This window comes from Drosophila rhopaloa, unplaced genomic scaffold (genome assembly GCF_018152115.1).
Source record: "Drosophila rhopaloa isolate 14029-0021.01 unplaced genomic scaffold, ASM1815211v1 contig_151, whole genome shotgun sequence".
Taxonomy (NCBI): Eukaryota; Metazoa; Arthropoda; class Insecta; order Diptera; family Drosophilidae; genus Drosophila; species Drosophila rhopaloa.
Window position 1 is genome coordinate 310751 of NW_025335030.1, and position 19437 is coordinate 330187.

The window sequence follows — 19437 nt, forward strand, 5'->3', positions numbered from 1 at the left end:
ATCACAGGACGCCAATCAACACAGGAAGTCCTTGAAATCATGTCTCAAACTACAAACTTGCTTGCACGAGGTGGCCTTAAGCTCAGGAAATGGTGTTCGAAGGAGCGCGATGTCCTTGATAAAGTTCCTGACTCGGAAAAAGAAACATTCCTGAAGTTTGACGATGGCAGCGACTTTACCAAGACACTGGGTCTTGCTTGGGATCCTCCAGCGGATGTCTTTCGTTTTTCTTTTTCTCCCATAGAGGTCTCTCCAAAGCCATGTAAACGGCTGGTGCTTTCCACAATTGCTCGCGTGTATGATCCGCTTGGTCTCAATTGTCCTGTGGTTGCCAAGGCCAAGATCTTCCTGCAACAAGTCTGGAGAGAGAAGTTGGTGTGGGACGAGAGCTTTCCTGAGGCACTCAACACATCATGGCTGAAGCTGTCATCTGACATTGGTCATACTCAGCAAATGAAGTTTCCTCGACGTGCGCTGCATCCAAATGGTGCTATTGAGATCCACGGATTCTGTGACGCTAGCATCGACGCATATGGAGGATGTATCTATCTCGTTTCAATAGCTGATGTCAAATCTCAATATCTGGTGTGTAACCTTTGAAGACTCTCACTAATCCCAAATTAAAGTTGTGTGCGCTTTCTTACTGGCTCAACTAATGCGGGACGTACGCAACATGAAGCTCTTTGATTGCCCGTTTTTTTGCTGGTCAGATTCTGCAGTAGCTTTATCATGGATAAGCGATGAACCTTCACGTTTTCAAGTTTTTATTGCTAATCGAATATCTTTAATTCAAGAGCTATCCAGTGGCATGAATTGGCGCTATGTACCGACCGACTGCAATCCAGCCGACATCTTGTCTGCCGTTTGGTTCAGAGGCCCAGAATTTCTTCTTATGGATCAGCGCGGTTGGCCTGAATCTTGTATGCCAGTGAAGACTCTTCCCGACCTCAGAAAGCGCATTTTGGTCTGCGTCGCTAAAGAAGTGGACCTATCTTCAAAATGCAAGTTCGTGAATTTTTGGCAAAAGATCACCCACACTTTTGGATACGTATACAAATTTGTTCACCGCATAAGACGTCCTGGTCTCGATGTCGATGATGTAAAAATGGGCACTCAAATGCTTATCAGATACATCCAAATGAGCCTGGCTGATGACTAATGGAGGCTGCATTCTAAGCGACAAATTACATCATCCAGCCCGTTGGCCTCAATTTCTCCATTCATCGATAGCTTTGGGCTGATGCGAGTTGGTGGCAGACTACAAAACTAGTCCTTGGATTACAATGCGCAGCATCCTGTCATACTACCACGCCAGCATCCAGTTACAAGTGCTATCATACTGGACTTGCATCGCAAAAACTTGCATTCTGGTCCGCGAGCGCTGCTCGCTAACATGCGTCTTCAATTTTGGCCGATAGGTGGCCGAAAAACAGTATCATCTGCAACGTCCAAGTGCGTCATATGCTTCGACGAAAGCGATCCACCTGGAGCTTGTTCGGGATCTTTCAACACAAGCGTTCTTGGGAGCATTGAAGCGGTTTATTCTCACCAGAGGCAAACCTGTCCGGATATGGTCAGATAATGCTACGAACTTCGTTGGAGCTAAAAACGAACTGGCTGAGCTGAAGAATCTATTCCTGTCTGGCCCACACATTCGAGCTGTAGAGGAATTCTGCCTAGAAGATTCAATTGAGTGGCGATTTATTCCCCCACTTTCGCCTCACTTTGGAGGCCTCTGGGAGGCTGCAGTGAAAACGGCCAAATTTCATTTTTATCGTTCGGTTGGCCCATCTCTATTATCATTCGATGAATTGCGTACACTAGTTTGCTACATTGCAGCAATTACCAACTCACGACCTTTACTACCTCTTTCAGAGAATCCAGCAGACCTTGAGGTGGTAACTCCTGCACACTTTCTTGGCACAGTTCCGCTGGTGTTGTACTCAGAGCCTGACGTTACAAAGCTAAATTTCAACCGTTTGGACCGCTGGCAGAGAATTGCTTATTTTCAACAAATCTTCTGGTCACGGTGGCGTGAGGAGTATCTGACCCTGTTGCAGCAACGGTCAAAGTGGCGCATCCCCAAACCTACGTTACAAGTCAACGATGTCGTCCTGGTTCAAAACGAGAACTTGCCTCCTCTTAAATGGCCATTAGCCAGGGTCATGGAATTGGTGCCTGGATCTGATGGAGTTGCTCGTGTGACAGTAATTCCGTCATCAACTGGAACCACTCGAAGAGCTGTCCGCAAGTTGTGCGTCCTGCCGAAGCAAGATCTTGTTGAAAGCCCTGGTCTCCCAACGGGGGGAGAATGTTCGGTCATGCCGCAGCCTAAATAAATTCTTAAAGTTTCTAATCTTAACGTAAATTGAATTCTCGATGTTTGTTTTTGCCTTTTCTATTTGCCCTAAAAGCTCACTGACCCAACAGCCGCCATATAACTGATTGATCGGAAATGCCATAGCTTTGGTGTTTTTTAAGTTAGGAAGTTTGGATTTTTTATGGGTTTTATATTTCTCTAATCAATCCTACCAAATTTCATAAGGATCGGCCGAATATATCCTAAATAATTAATTCTATGACCGTTGGTGCCCGTTACTGTCACTTCCTTGCATTATAAAAGAAGCTAAAAGGGTAGATAAGTCAAATTCAAAAGAAGTATGAGTATTAAGAATGCATCATATGAATAATTTTGGAGAATAAAATTTACAGAATATACTGCAAGGGTATATCAACTTCGGTTCGCCCGAAGTAAGCTTTCCTTTCTTGTTATGAATAATATATCAACATTGTTTAGTCTTCCGAAAATAACGCAACAGTCGTCGTTAAGAAATATTATCGACACCGTATCATCTATATACGGTTCTTTGTTATCGATAGAAGAGGACACCGAGATTTCGAATGCAATGTTAATCTATCTTGTTTTAAACAGATTAGACCCAGTGACCAAACAAAGGTTACCGCTTTTGTCCGATTTTGAAAAAATGTTAAACCGCCGATACCAGCATTTAAATGCAAAATTAATAAATGTCGAGTTTGTGGCCGCTTGCATCACGTTTTACTGCACAGATATACAGTGTCCGAAAATAGTTTAGCGTTGCCACCACCCCAAGAGATTCTTTCCCCCTCTTTAAATCAAGATCAGCCTGCCACTTCACATGTTATGCATGCGACATCATTGGACAGGGGGATCTTACCCACGTCGATCGTAAGTGTACGAACCAAAAACGGTGAATATATTTGGGCCCGAGCACTTCTTGACTCTGGGTCCCAAACTAATTTTATAACAGAGGACCTTGCCGCTTTTACATCCGTAAAGTGGAGACGTGTATCAACTAACTCGGTATTGGCGGTAAACTTTCTTTTCCTAGAGCTGCTAAAGTTATTGGATCCGACTTTTATGTCGATGATATGTTGACTGGTGCTGCATGCGTAGAGGAGTTAAGTCTGAAGTATCTCAGGTTTTTCAAACTGCAGGTTTTGAATTGACAAAGTGGTTTTCAAACTCACCTGACGTTACCGCATCTGAGCGCACAGTTAAATCCATACCCATCTCGGACTCAGATTTGACTAAGGCCTTAGAAATATCGTGGTTGCCTAACGAAGATGCCTTCATGTTCCACATCGACACTGCTGTCATGGGTCTCAGAGCGACAAAACGGAACATACTATTGGTGACATCGAAACTGTTTGACTGCCTCGGCTTATTAAGTCCTATTGTAATTAGAGGAAAGATTATATTGCGTTAACTTTGGCTAAATAAGTTAGATTGGAATGAGTCAATTCCTAATCATTTGGAAACAGCATGGAATATGATAAAAATGACACTGTCTAAATTAGAAGAAATATCTATTCCCCGGTTTGTGCATACCGATCCAATGTCACCGGTCCAATTACATGCCTTTGCCGACGCATCCTTAAAAGCTTATGGAGCTTGCGTATACATTCATAGCAAAACTGCAGAAGGTTATAAAATATCGTTGTTAACTTCAAAGTCTAAAGTAGCGCCGCTTAAGACTAAGACACTTCCAAGACACAGAATCAACTGCCTATTAAAGGTTCCTATCGAACGAATTGTTTATTGGTCGGATTCTAAAGTTACGCTTCATTGGATCCGGTCTCATCCATCATCATCGTATCGAATAAAATTACGGAGATTCAATAGTGGTCAGGTGAAGCTACAGAACCCAGCAGATATTGTATCATACAGTCCATTTGGTTTACTAGACCAGCGTATTTGAAAAAGGAAGATGCAAACTGGCCCAAAATGCACACTTTGACCTAGATGAAGAAGTCCTACTTCAAGAATCGAAGAAGTCTGCGGTCGGACTGACCGCTGCTGTAAGAAATTTGGATTTGGTAGATGTCATCGAGGGATTTTCGTCACACCTTAAACTGCTTCGCGTATTCGTTTATATGTTCCGCTTCATAAGAAAATGCAAAGACAAGGGTATAGTATTTGGAAAAACTTTGTCACCGATTGAATATAATGAAGCTTTTCTAAAAATTGTCAAGATATTACAGAAGCACGGGTATCATGAAGAAAGGGAAAAGTTCGTAAAGGATCCAGAGTTGGCCCAAGTCTTCAGCGATCGAATCCATTCATCCATGAAGGACTTGGTGTCACTTTGCTGCAGGTGTTAAGACTGCCAAGCACCTACTCATACGAGTGGTCCAAGGTCCAAGAAAGGAAAGGCCTAATGATAGTCGTTGACCAAGGCACTAAGTTTAGTTTCTTACGGCCGTTACAGAAATTCACTTCCGAAAGGATTTGTGAATATCAGGAAAAGCATGTATATATCGGACCTCCAGAATCCATACTGACAGATAATGGCTCGCAGTTTAAGTCAAGCTATTTTAAAGCATTTCTTATTCGATTTGGTGTAACGCACGTACATCTATCTTTTCGCCACAGGTTAACGCAAGTGATCAAGTGTATAGATCTAATTTTGCAGCAATCAGGCACTGCCCATACAAATTGGGATGTGAATATGGACGCAATAAGCGCATCATTGAGATCGAGCGTTCACAGGAGTACAGGATTTTCTACGTATTTTCAATGTTTTGGACAAAATAAGATAGCGAACGGAGAGGACTATGAGTTGCTTGGGGATTTGAATTTATTGACCGATGATGTGAAACTAAAAACTGCCGACAACTTTCAAGTAGTGCGCCAACAAACTAAAAGTAAAATTTCGGAATCTCACGCAACAAATGCTAGGGTATATAATTGGAGCAGTCGATCGCTACATCTAAAGGTTGGAGACATCGTATTCGTCTTTATAAATTAATCAGTAACAAAGAAGATCAGCTCGACGTATTATAAATTAGATAACGAGAGTTTGGAGAGAAGGGACAGCTGTAGAAAACGGCGGACTTTGGACCCTAGTATAGTGCCGTGCGCAAAGATGAAAAAGGAGTCCTATATAAGCGGGTTCAGCGCTGGAATCTGGATAAGGCGATCACAAGGAGTCAATCCGTGAAGATCAGTGAATTACGAAAGTCAAAGAACCAAGTCAATCAGTAGCAACACCAGCAAGACAGCAGTCGGAAGCAGCGCCGTGGGAAGTCTACGAGGAGTTCAGGATTGGAATATGAGGAATCTCCGAATTGAGACACAGGTAGCTGAGGTCCGGAAGCATTCACACGGCTAAGTCAAGGCGATTGCTTCCAACTTTGTCACGACTGCACACTGCCGTATCGCCTAGCGGGTCTGTCAGAGTCGAACAATAGAGTCCTGCGATGAGAAACCGTGAGCTCGGGGGGAAGGTCGTCTAAGACCCAGTGTGCCGTGCTCGACTGAGCAGGACCTGGTGCAAAGGACGAGCGGAAACTTCCGACGAAGTCCCGGAAACAGCCACCTGAGTGCCAGAGTACCACACTACCAGCCAGGAAGGGCGAGCATTCGACCGTTGAGGCATTCAAGAGGCGTTGTCTTGGAGGATCCCAGCTGTTCAGCACGGCCCGGAACGGCGGTTGTCCTAAAAGCAGAACAGAGGACATCGGCAAGCACCACACATAGGCCACAAAATGCAACCCATATCACAAAACCGCAGGAGGCCTGTCGAAAATGCGGTGGAAAGGGACACTAGGTCCGAGGATGTCGAAATCAACGGCTGTTATTCTGCTGGGTATGCGGCAAAGTGGGCGTCAAGAGCGTCGAATGCAACGATCGGGAAATGGCCAGCGAGCGCAACCGCAGAGAGGCAAGCGGGACTCGCACAGTGAAACTTCCTTACACAAGTCGGCGCCGAAATTAAGTGTGCTGGACAAGAGATCACAATATCAGCCAGGAACCGGCGCAATGGATGGCTCGAGGAGAAGCTATCGGTAGCAGTCGTTCAACAGGCAAGCGAGGTGAACGACACTTCAACACAATGACGGGAACTTCGAATACGGCAAAGCACCAGATAAAAATTAAAGATGACAGGCCAATCAAGCAGAGATACTACCCCAAGAACCCAAAAATCCAAGGGGAAATCAACGCAAAGGTGGACGAGCTTCGCCAAATGGGGTTTTTAGCTTCCCAATCGTGATGGTGAAAAAGAAGACAGGCAAGTGGAGACTGTGCGTCGATTTCAGACAGACCAACGCGAAGTCGGTAAAGGATGTCTACCCAATGCCCCGCATAAACTACATCCTAGATCAACTAAGAGAAGCGCGGTACATCAGCAGTTTGCACCTGAAGGATGGATAGTGGGAGATAACATATATATTTCAGTGGAGGGTAATGCCGTTGGGACTCCACTCGGCTTTAGCAATATTTCAGCGGGTTTTGGACCAAGTAATTGGCCCCGAGATGTCCCCTCACGCATTCGCGTACCAGGATGATATAATAGTGATCGGTCGCACGCTAGAAGAACACAAGGAAAACCTAAGAGAAGTATTTCGGCGTCTAAAAGAAGCAAACCCGAGGTTGAATCCAGAAAAATACGCAGCGAAGGAATAGGAACAGATCCGGAAAAAGTAGCCGCCATCGCTGAACTGGAACCACCCTCGACCGTCAAAGAACTCCGGCAATATCTAGGAGTGGCGTCCTGGTATCGCCGATTTGTACCAGATTTTTCCAGAATCGTTAAACCCCTAAATAACTTGCTACGCAAAGGTAGCAAGTGGGAGTGGACATTAGAGCACCAGATGGCATTTGAAGTAAAAGCAAGACTCGTGGCAGACCACAAACAGACGCCAGCGACTACGGCATCGGAGCAATACTAACCCAGGACACCGAAAAGGGCGAAAAGCTAATCTTCTTCTCGAGCCGGACACTGAACGGCGCGGAAAAAGGAGTGCTTGGCAATTGTCTTGGCGATCCGAAAGGTCAAACCGTATCACTTTCAAGTGGTAACCGACCACATGGCTCTGAAGTGGCTCAACAGCATCGAAAGCCCTTCAGGAAGGATCACCAAATGGCCCCTTGAGTTACAGCAGTGCGACTTCGAGATAGCGTACAGAAAGGGTCAGCTAAACGTGGTGGCCGACGTCTTGTCAAGACAACCACTACCAGAGACGCTACGAGGATTAAAGGAGGCGACGGCGCCAATAGCTTCAGGAGGGTGCAGCTGGATCAAGGACATGGGCTAAAAGATAAGGACCCAGCCGCAGAAGTACACGGACTATGTGATGGAAGGTGAGACACTGTATAGAAATATACCACATAGAGCGGGCAGCGAAGACGTCGCGGCGTGGAAAATGTGTCTTCCAAAGTCACTACGAGATGCCGTGATGAAGGAAAACCACGACGCACCATGGGCGGGTCTCGTAGGAAGCCGAAGGACAATTGCACGGTTGGCAGCCCGATACTACTTGCCAGGCATGCATAGAGACGCCCGAGCCCAAGCGAGAAAATGCCAGACTTGCATGAGATTTTAACTCAAGTGCCTGAGGAACCATGGGCGCAGACTTCGTCGGACCTCTACCACGATCTAAGCACGGCAACCAAATGCTGCTTGTCCTGATAGATGGATTTTCGAAATGGACAAAACTGGTGCCCCTGCGCAGTTCGACAGCCGAGTCGCTCAAGAAGGCGTTTAGGGAGCGCATAATCGCAAGGTATGGGGTCCCAAAGGTGGTCAACGAAGTGCAGCGTGCACGCCGTATCTTCAAAAGTTTCCTGGCTGAGATGGGTATCAGATAACAATTCACTGGACCAAACAGAACGGTCAAGACTATTGAAATATAATTATTCTGTAGTTCCAATTTGCTCCATGATTTCCAAGTTTAATGAATAGTCTTGTTTGTATTTAGATTATATTTGTCTTGAGTTTTATTTGGGTTTATTTGGTTTAGTTGGAGCAGCAATGGTGCCGCTCAAACGATCGAAGTGTCTCTGCTCTTTTACAATATTTTTTAAGTCTAATTAAAGCTAAGTCTCGTAGCTGCGCTGCTCGCAGGCGGCGGCAGAGAGACGGCTATGTACCTATATACTTATGTATAAAGGAATGTACTTATATACATTGCTATGCGCTCTCAAGTGGAGGCGCGAGGGGTATGCATATGCTGTCCGTTCGTTACAATTATGCCGACGCTAGCACTTTCTGTGTGCGGGCTAAGCCACAGCGATCGGTTCATATTTCGGCCACTTAGGGTTTATGATCGGGACTTTGAAATATGTAAACACTGCAACAAAGTGTTACAGTGTGTACCCTTTAAGTACTTTCGGTACAGTGGGTATTCAATATATGTGCATACTACATCTCCCTCCTTTGGAAAAATAACGTAATATAATAAAGTTATTTTTATAATAAAAATTTCTAATTAATACATCTTTTTTTTTGTATTATGTTATTAGAATGAGACAAAATGAAATTATTAAAAGAATATGTGTATTTATTTATCTATGTGTGTCTTTGTATGGCCATACTAAGTGCAATTTATAAAATAAAGATTTTTAATCTATCCTTATGAACTGTTTGTTTCTTATGTTTATTATTTGTTATTACTATGTTATCTCTATCTCCTATTTCCGTTACTATATACGGACCTGTATATTTAGGATCTAACTTATGACCTGTCCCGTTTTTTAATAAAACTTGGTCACCTACTGATATATCTATATCCCTTACTTTATGATCGTATAGTAGTTTATTTCTATTCTTATTTGCTTCTAACATAACTCTAGCTCTTTTATAGGCTACTTCTAATCTATACTTACTCTCCTCAGCATAGTCATCTATATTATATAGTGCTTCTACACTATCTATGCTATTAAAATGTTTCGGTAAATTACTTGTTTTACCGAATACTAGCTCATATGGACAATAAGTATGTGTAAGTTAACACGGTCACCCGGCAACAAAGAAGTTGCCAAACTGATTAAACTGATTAAATAAAAACCATGTAAGTGGAGTGTTCATGGATATTTTTCCCCGAATTTTTTTAAAATTAGAATATTTTTCAAAAAGTAATTTTGACAATTATAAAATAACAAAATAAATAAAAATATTTCAAGAGTCTAAAAAATAAAAAAGGCACAAGCTCGGGAAATAATTTTTCAAAATTTGTATTTTTCCGACAAAGAAATTAAATACAGTGGGAACAAAATTCTTTGTTCTTTGTGTTAAAAATTATGAGTGATAGTGAGATAGAAGAATTGTTAAAAGAATTCCGAAAGCTAAAAAGCGCGGACAATTTTCAAGTAGACCAAAACAACTTAAATATGGCAATGACCAACGACCAATTAAAGGCCATTATAGAGGGCGCGGTTGCGAGCGCACTCGCCGCACAGGAAAAAAATTTCGAACAAAAATTACAGGACGTTCAGAAGCGCCTAGGTGGTGTTAATATCGGTACACCAGAAGTTGAAACATACAGAGATGCAGATATCAGAATAGGTATTACATGTAATGAGACCTTAGATATTATGAAGTCCCTGCCGGACTTCGAGGGTAAAAATAAGACGTACGTCTCATGGAGAAAAGCGGCGCACACCGCATATAAAGGTACGAAAAATACGATGGTAGTTCCAAACATTACCAAGCTTTAGGGATACTAAGAAATAAAATAAAAAATTCAGCCGATATGGTTCTTTCGTCGTTCGACACACCTCTGAACTTTAGGGCCATAATAAACCGACTAGACTTCACATACGCGGACAAGCGGCCGGTATATTTAATAGAACAGGAGATGTCAACGCTCCGCCAAGGAAACATGACACTCTTACAGTACTATAACGAAGTAGAGAAAAAATTGACTCTGCTAATAAATAAGACAATTATGACCTACGACAACACCGTAGCTGCCCCACTGAAGGAAAGATACAGAGTGGATGCGAGACGCGTTTTTATTTCTGGAACAAGAAAATCGCTAAGCGATGCTCTTTTTCAGCAAGACCATCTGATCTTCCTTCCGCTCTAGCGCTAGCACAGGAAGTAGAGGCTAACCATGAGCGATATATGTTCGCAAGTAATTTTGCCCGTAGCACGGAGGGAAAACTCCAAAGGTCCGAACAGAGACAACTGGACAGAGAAAGAAATCCGGTAACAGAATCTAGATTCCACCCGGAGGGTAAAAACCCCCATTTTAATAAAAGGCCAAGACAGCCACTTAGACAAGATCCGGTACAGCCAATGGACGTCGATAGCTCATCTCGCTTTAGACAGCCAACCCAAAACCAACAAAGTGGTCCGTTTCAAAGACAGCCCCAAAACAGTCAATGGCGAAAACAGTTTCCAAGCGAACGCTTACAATAACCAGGGACTGGCAAGTAAAAGACCTAATAATAGTAGCGCTAGGTACACAGGACCGAAACATCAAAGAATAAACCATTTAGCGTTAGACAACGATTTATCGAACGAAAACAATGACGAATACCCTACTGTAGAAGAGGAAGAAGTAGAAGATGTAGACGATGACCTTGTAGAATATGACGAAATAAATTTTTTAGGCATAACTCCCTGCTCCCATTCATAGAAAGGGATATCGCAGGGAGGAAAATCAAACTTTTGATAGACACAGGGGCTTCCAAAAATTATATCAAGCCTATGAAAGAATTAAAAAACATTATTTACGTAAATAAACCATTTTTCTGTAAAATCAATCCATGGTCACAACACCATAAATAAAAAATGTATGATGCACCTTTTTAACACAACTACAACATTTTTCTTACTACAGAACTTAACGACCTTTGACGGAATAATCGGACTAGACTTACTAAAAAAAACTGATGTCGTACTCGACCTTAAAGACAAGAAATTAATAACTAATAGCAGTGCAGAAGAAATTAAATTTTTAAAATGTGCAAATGTTAATTTTACAAAGGTTGAGGATATTGAGGTACCCCAGGAAATTTCAGAAAAATTCCAGGACATGATGGGAAATCGCACAGGCGTATTCGCAGAGCCGAACGAGGCGCTGCCTAACAATACTAATATCATTAGTACTATCCGGACAGAGATCGAAGACCCAATATATTCAAAATTGTACCCATACCCGATGGGTGTGTCCGACTTTGTAAATAAAGAAACAAAAGCCATGTTACGAGACGGCATTATCCGACCATCTCGGTCTCCGTATAACAACCCTGTTTGGGTTGTAGATAAAAAAAAGGACCGATGAGCAGGGAAACACAAAAAAACGCCTAGTAATAGACTTCCGAAAACTTAACTTAAAGACAATAGACGACAAATACCCTATCCCGAATGTTGTTTTTATCCTGGCAAATTTAGGGAAACACTTTACCACATTGGATTTGAAGTCTGGTTTCCACCAGATACTTCTCGCCGAAAACGACAGAGAGAAAACAGCCTTCTCAGTAGGAAATGGGAAATATGAATTTTGCAGACTGCCCTTTGGATTGAAGAATGCGCCCAGCATTTTTCAGAGAGCCATCGATGATGTGCTCAGAGAACAAATAGGGAAATCATGCTATGTCTATGTCGATGACGTAATTATTTTTTCAGAAAATATGCACGATCATGTGAAACACATAGCATGGGTCTTGGACAAATTATATGAGGCCAACATGAGGGTTTCGCGTGAAAAATCTAATTTCTTTAAAGAAAGCGTAGAGTATTTAGGTTTCGTAGTTTCACGAGGAGGCATAAGAACATGCCCTAGCAAAGTAGATGCAATTCGTAACTACGAGCAACCAACCCCACTATTTAATGTCAGATCATTCCTTGGATTAGCAAGTTACTATCGGTGTTTTATTAGGCACTTTGCATCTATTGCAAAACCTATAAGTGACATCCTAAAAGGCGAGAATGGCAAAGTAAGCGCAGGTCAATCTAAAAAAATACCCGTTAACTTTGATGAACATCAGCGCCAGACATTTGAGAAGCTTAAGAGTGTTCTCGCGTCAGAAAACGTAATGTTATTATATCCAAATTATAAAAAAAACCTTTGACTTAACGACGGACGCTTCGTCTTTCGGTTTGGGAGCAGTCTTATCACAAGACGGAAAACCCATAACCATGATATCACGAACTTTAAAAGACAGGGAACTAAATTTTGCAACAAACGAAAGAGAGTTGTTGGCAATTGTGTGGGCCATAAAGAGCCTCAGAAATTACCTATACGGCGTAAAAAATTTAAACATTTTTACTGACCACCAACCACTAACTTTCGCCGTCTCAGATCGCAATCCAAACGCAAAAATTAAGCGCTGGAAAGCTTTCATTGACGAGCACAATGCACAAATTTTTTACAAGCCAGGAACAGAGAACTACGTTGCTGACGCGCTGTCCCGACAGCACATTCACTCGCTAGAAGAAGATGCGCAGTCAGATATTGCCACAATACATAGCGAATTATCACTAACCTTCACCATCGAAAAAACGGACAAGCCGGTCAACTGTCAAGAAAGTGGAATTGCTTAAGTTAGAACGGTCATTATGTTTGGTGAAAAGACTCGACATCTCTTACATTTCTCGGATAGAGAAACACTTATGCAGAAAATATGTGATGTGGTCAAGAAGGACGTATTCAATGCAATTTTTTGCGAACTACCAGTACTGGCATTTATCCAACATAAATTAATAGAAACATTTCCGACAACCACTTTTCGTTACACAAACCGCATGGTGACCGACATCTTAGACAAAAACGAACAAAAATAAATTACTGTGTCAGAACATAACAGGGCTCATAGAGCTGGACAGGAAAACGTGAAGCAGATCATGCAGGACTATTTTTTTCCCAATGACTCATATGGCAAATGAGGTCGTCGCAAATTGTAAAATTTGCCAGAAGGCAAAATATGATCGACACCCTCAGAAACAGATTCTCGGGGAAACACCTATTCCCTCATACACGGGCGAAATATTACATATTGACATATTTTCGACCGACAAAAAATACTTTCTTACTTGTGTAGATAAATTTTCAAAATTTTCAATTGTCCAACCAATCGCTTCCAGAACCATTGCAGACGTACAAACCGCGATCTTAAAACTTATAAATTTCTATCGACGACCAAAAACAATTTATTGCGATAATGAGCCTTCTATAAAATCCGAAACAATTAAGTCCCTTTTAAGTAACCGGTTTAACGTACAAATCGTTAATGCACCGCCTCTTCATAGTACATCGAACGGACAAGTGGGAAGATTCCACAGTGCACTGACAGAAATTGCACGGTGCTTAAAAATTATTGTATTGAAGTATTGAAGACACTGTTGAACTAATACTTCTCGCGGCTATAGAATATAATAGATCTATTCACTCAGTAACAAATAAAAGACCCATTGACATAATACACTCATCGACCATTGAGCTCAACACAGAAATTAGGTATAAAGTCTTCAATGCCCAGAACATTCAACTACAAAGATTGAACAAAACAAGACAAGACAGAAACTTTCAGGTAGGAGACAAGGTTCTTGTGAAATCAAATAAGAGGTTGGGAAATAAACTTTCAGATTTGTACTCCGAGGAAACCGTCGAAGCAGACTTAGGGACCACAGTCTTAATAAAAGGGAGGGTGGTCCATAAGGACAATTTGAGGTAATTACAATAAATCTTATTTTTCTTTTTATTTTTATCTTCGACACACTAGGATTTGGATGATTCTACTCCTCGCCGTACCAATAGCAGCTAAAATGACCGACTACACGACCTCAAATTACATACCAATCATAGACGGGCATGTGACTATTTGGAGAGACTTCCAATACCTCAAACACTCAACCAACTTAACCATGTACTCGGAAATAGTTAAAGAAACAGAAGAAATGAGAAACCATTTCCCCCAGTCACATATGAGGCAGATATTAGACTCAGATTTACGACACATTAAGACTCTCATAGATACCGTAAATGTTCATCATAGACACGCTAGAAGCATAAATTTTTTAGGCACCGCATTAAAAATCGTAGCCGGTACTCCAGATTTTGATGACTTCGAGAACATTAAATTTAGGCAGAAAGAACTCATAGAATCAGAAAGTAGACAAATAAACATTAGCACAAAGACCCAGGAACAAATAAACATCCTAACGAACACGGTAAACATTTTAGTAAAAAATGCAAAAGCAAAACAGATAAATACAGAACATTTATATGAGAACTTGCTATCAAGAAATAGAATTATTATTTCCGAACTCGAGGCCTTAATGTTGTCGGTTACTCTTGCAAAAATTGGAATAATCAATCCCGCGATTTTAGACTCAAATGACTTACAAAATTTAATCAATGAACATTCCACAAATGTTACTATAACCGATCTATAACCGATCTAATGGAAGTAGCTCAAATTAAAGTTTTATTAAATAATAACTTTTTACACTTTATATTAAAATATCCTAAGCCCTACATAGCTTGTAAGAAAATAATCTTGCACCCCGTTGAACACAACGGCACTATTCTTAATTTTGCTGAAGGCGATAGTATAGCTGACTGCGGTAACAAAATCATGCCGATTGGAAACTGCAGCGCTGCCCTTACGACAACATTCTGCAGAGAACTGCCCTATGCAACATGCGCACAACAACTCCACTCAGGAGGCAACGCACACTGTTCGACTCGCACCAGCCACCTCGAGCCACTAACAATCATCGATGACGGCGTTATTATTCTCAATGACGGAACAGCTACGGTCAATGGACAACTGGTAACTGGAACGTTCCTCGTTACATTCGACGAGGAGGTAAAAGTAAACAACACCTTATACCGAAACTTGAAGAGCTACGTAAAAAAATTCCCAGCACCCGCTGCATCAACGGTCCTTAACATTACAGACCATCAGGAAATACTGAGTTTACCATACTTACAGAAATTAAACATAGAAAACCTACGATACATTGGCGAAATGGAAAAGAGACTGGAAAACCGGCCTATAATATCTGGAGTGGCCGCGATCGCGTTCTTCGCCATCTGCTTTATCATTTTCAAGCTCTACCAAAGACGCCAGCGAGTTCGTCGCCAGCATGACCTTCAAGTTAATATTGACGGTTTCAAGAAGTCCGAGGACGTCCTTCATCTAAGCGGGGGAGGAGTTAACACGGTCACCCGGCAACAGAGAAATTGCCAAACTGATCACGCGTAGCCGGCATGAGAATAATGCAAAGCCAGCGACACCTGCGGATATTGCACAACGACGGTAGCAGAAGCACAAGCTTCGGTCAGCGCTATCAGCGGGCAATGCACTGCGACGCAACCGACGGCTACCCAACACCACACACGGGGCGCCGGGTCAGCACTTTCAGGGCATAGGGCTAGCTTTCATTATAAGAATTTATGTACTTAATATTTAGTTGAATTTTGGAAATAAATCGTGACGGTCATCGCCTCCCGAAACCTAAGTCTTCTCATTCTCACTGTAATTGTTAAAGGGGTCTTTGTGTGTTTAGTTATTTTGGCTTTCTGGCATTTTTGACATTTTCTTACGTACTCAGTTATATCTTTAGACATACTTTTCCAGTAATAGTGTCTTTTTACTTTGGCCAAAGTTTTTGATATGCCAGTATGAACTCCTTGAATCATCATGAAATGTAAACAAAATTGCTTCTTTTTCTTTTAAATTTGTTATTTGGGTCACCGGGTTGAGTAGCGCTACTCTTAATGTTTTCAAGATTTTATTGCCCATTAATTTGAAATTATCTATTGAAGTATGTTCAAAGATATTTTTGCCACGGTGCCACTTTGAGTTGGCTGATTTTATGTATACCGGCTTGCATTTCAAGCCTTTGGAAAAATTGATCTAAGTCAATAACTCCATTAGTATATAAATCGCTAACATCATATCTTGCAGTAATTTTTCTGCCTTGTTTAAATAAACATAACGTATTTTTTATCTGCAAGGTCACTACTTTACGTACTTCATCATTGTTTATGACGTCGTATACGTGGGGCTTAGAAGTTTTATTTAGAGATTGCATAGGCAATTCTTGTTCTTGATTTTCCGCGCGGAATTTTTGTCTACTTTGATATCTAGTAGTGACTTTCAATATATTTCCACTTATATTTGGTAGATCTTTGATGGTTATCCTTGATAACGCATCAGCTACATAATTATCTTTTCCCTTTAAATATTCGACTGTAAAGTCGTATTCTTCTAGTTCGAGCCTCATACGTGTCAGTTTAGAACTGGGATTGATCATTGAGAAAAGGTATGTTAAAGGTCTATGGTCTGTTTTTATTAAGAAATGTTTTCCATATATATATGGTCTGAAATTTAATATCACCCAATGAATTGCAGCTAATTCCTGCTCAGTAGTACATTTGTTACTTTCACCTTTTGTTGGAGACCATTATGGTTTTGAGTTAAAACCGCTCCACATGCTTGCTTACTTGCATCTGTTATTATACAGAATTCTTTAGTGAAATCTGGATATTGTAGCAAGGTAGGTTCCATAAGTTTTGTTTTTAAGTATCGAAATGCATTTTCACACTCATCCGTCCATTTAAAAGGAACATTCTTTTTACATAATCTTGTTATGTGCCGTGAATAATCGGCGAAATTTTTTATAAAACGTCTATAATAGTTACAGAATGCTACGAAACGTCCAGCACTGTCCGCGTCGTGCGGAATGACATCGTATTTCTTGTCATCTGGAAGTATTCCTTTATCAGTGCATTTATGACCTAGAAAAGTCACTTCATGCATAAAAAATGAACATTTTTCTGGATGTAACTTTAGGTTGTATTTCCTACATTTCTCAAAAACATCAATTACTATTAAGTCATCCATATAAAGGAATGCTTGAAAAGGTTCTAGACCAGAGAACGCAATAGTCATCATTCTCTGAAACGAATTAGGAGCTATTTTTAATCCGAAGGGTAATCGCGTAAAGCGATATGAGCCGTTGCTCGTTGAAAAAGACGTTATATCTCTTGAACCTTTTTCTAGTTCAATTTGATGGAATCCTGACATTAAGTCAAGACATGAAAAGTATTTTGCTCGACCTAGTTGATCTAAAAAATCATTAATTCTAGGTAATGGAAATTTATCAGATAGTAATTTTTTATTAATCTGGCGGTAGTCAATTACTAATCGCCATTTCTTTACATTTGACTCGGGGGATGATTTCCTAGGAACAAGTAACAATGGGCTATTATATTCGGATACTGACGGTTCGACAATCCCGTCAGAGATTAATTTTCCTACTTGCTTTTGTATTTCGTTCACCTGACTATGTGGGCTTCGATAGTTCTTTATATAGACTGGTTCATCATCTTTTAATCTCAGTTTCTGTTTATAAAAATTATTTGTGGTTATTGATTCGGGTTTCCAATCCGAATATATCGCTATACTGGGTGCATAAGCTAGAAAGCTGTGACTTGAACTGTGGAGGCATGAAGGCATTATTGGATGTTGTTATGGTATTTGCGTAAATACCATGCTGAATTTCCTGATTTGGAATTAATACACTGTCTTCTTTTGAATTAAGTTCAATTATCCAAATAACTTGGGATCTGGCTGGCAGAAGTATTGAATTATTGCCAGAACTATGAGCTGTTGGTACATTAATTGGAAATTTAAAATTATTGGGTCTAATTATAAGCCAATCTTCAGGCTTGAAGTCTAATTGACAGTTGTATTTTTTAATAAAGTCGATGCCTAATATTCCATCGCTTGGAATAGGGAAATGTGAATTTACGATATGAAAATCGTGTGGAATTATGTATTTAGTTGTCTGTATCTCCATAGAAACTAAACCTTGGGATTTGGTTATTTCTTGACTTATGCCTTATATGTCTATGATGTAATCATCTTGGATGTTTTGGAAGTTATCCGAAGTTTCTTTTAAAATGGAAATGTCTGCACCTGTGTCTATTAAAAAGATAAGTTCTTTTCTTAGCTACATTGAAAAATGAAACGAATATATTTTGGCTGAGATTAATGGTGTGAACTCTGACTTCTTTTATTGTTGAGTATTCAAAGAGCTTTGGGAGTTTTCTGATGTGTTTTGGTTAGTATTTTGGGTAATTCTGACATTGCTTTGGTTATTGCCATTGTGGCCTCGGTTCCAGCTACCACAACCTCTTTAGTTTCCTCTATATTTGCCTCGTCCTTCATTGTTATTTTGGTAATTGTTGTTATAGTTATTGTGATTACCACGAAAATTACCTCTATAATTTTCACGTCCGCGATTTGAGCCGCGCTGTGGATAGTTCTTGAAATCTAGGACGGTGTTTGACTGTCCAGTTGCTTCAGTGCAACTATTGACAAATTTGTAAACGGCATCGTTCATAGTACTAAAGGTGCCAGCTTGCATGATAAGTTTTACCTTATCGATTGTGCAATTTTTATACCCTTGCAGAGGGTATTATAATTTCAGTCAAAAGTTTGCAACGCAGTGAAGGAGACATTTCCGACCCTATAAAGTATATATATTCTTGATCAGCATCACCAGGAGAGTCGATCTAGCCATGTCCGTCTGTCCGTCTGTCCGTCCGTCCGTTTCTACGCAAACTAGTCCCTCAGTTTTAAAGCTATCTGCTTGAAACTTTCCCAAAAGTTGTCTTTCTATTGCAGGTAGTATATAAGTCGGAACGAGCCGGATCGGGCCACTATATCATATAGCTGCCATATAACTGAACGATCGGAAATGCCATAACTTTGGTGTTTTTAAAGTTAGGAAGTTGGGATTTTCTATGAGTTTTATTTTTGGCCAATCAATCCGACCTACTAAATTTCATAAGGATCGGCCGACTATATCCTATAGCTGCCATATAACTGAACGATTGGAAATGCCATAACTTTGGTGTTTTTAAAGTTATCAAGTTGGGATTTTCTATGGGTTTTATTTTTGGCCAATCAATCCGACCTACCAAATTACATAAGGATCGGCTGACTATATCCTATAGCTGCCATATAACTGAACGATTGGAAATGCCATAACTTTGGTGTTTTTAAAGTTAGGAAGTTGAGACTTTTTATGAGTATTAAGAATACACCATATGAATAATTTTGAAGAATATAATTTACAGAATATTCTGCAAGGGTATATCAACTTCGGCTCCGTCCGAAGTTAGCTTTCCTTTCTTGTTAGTCAT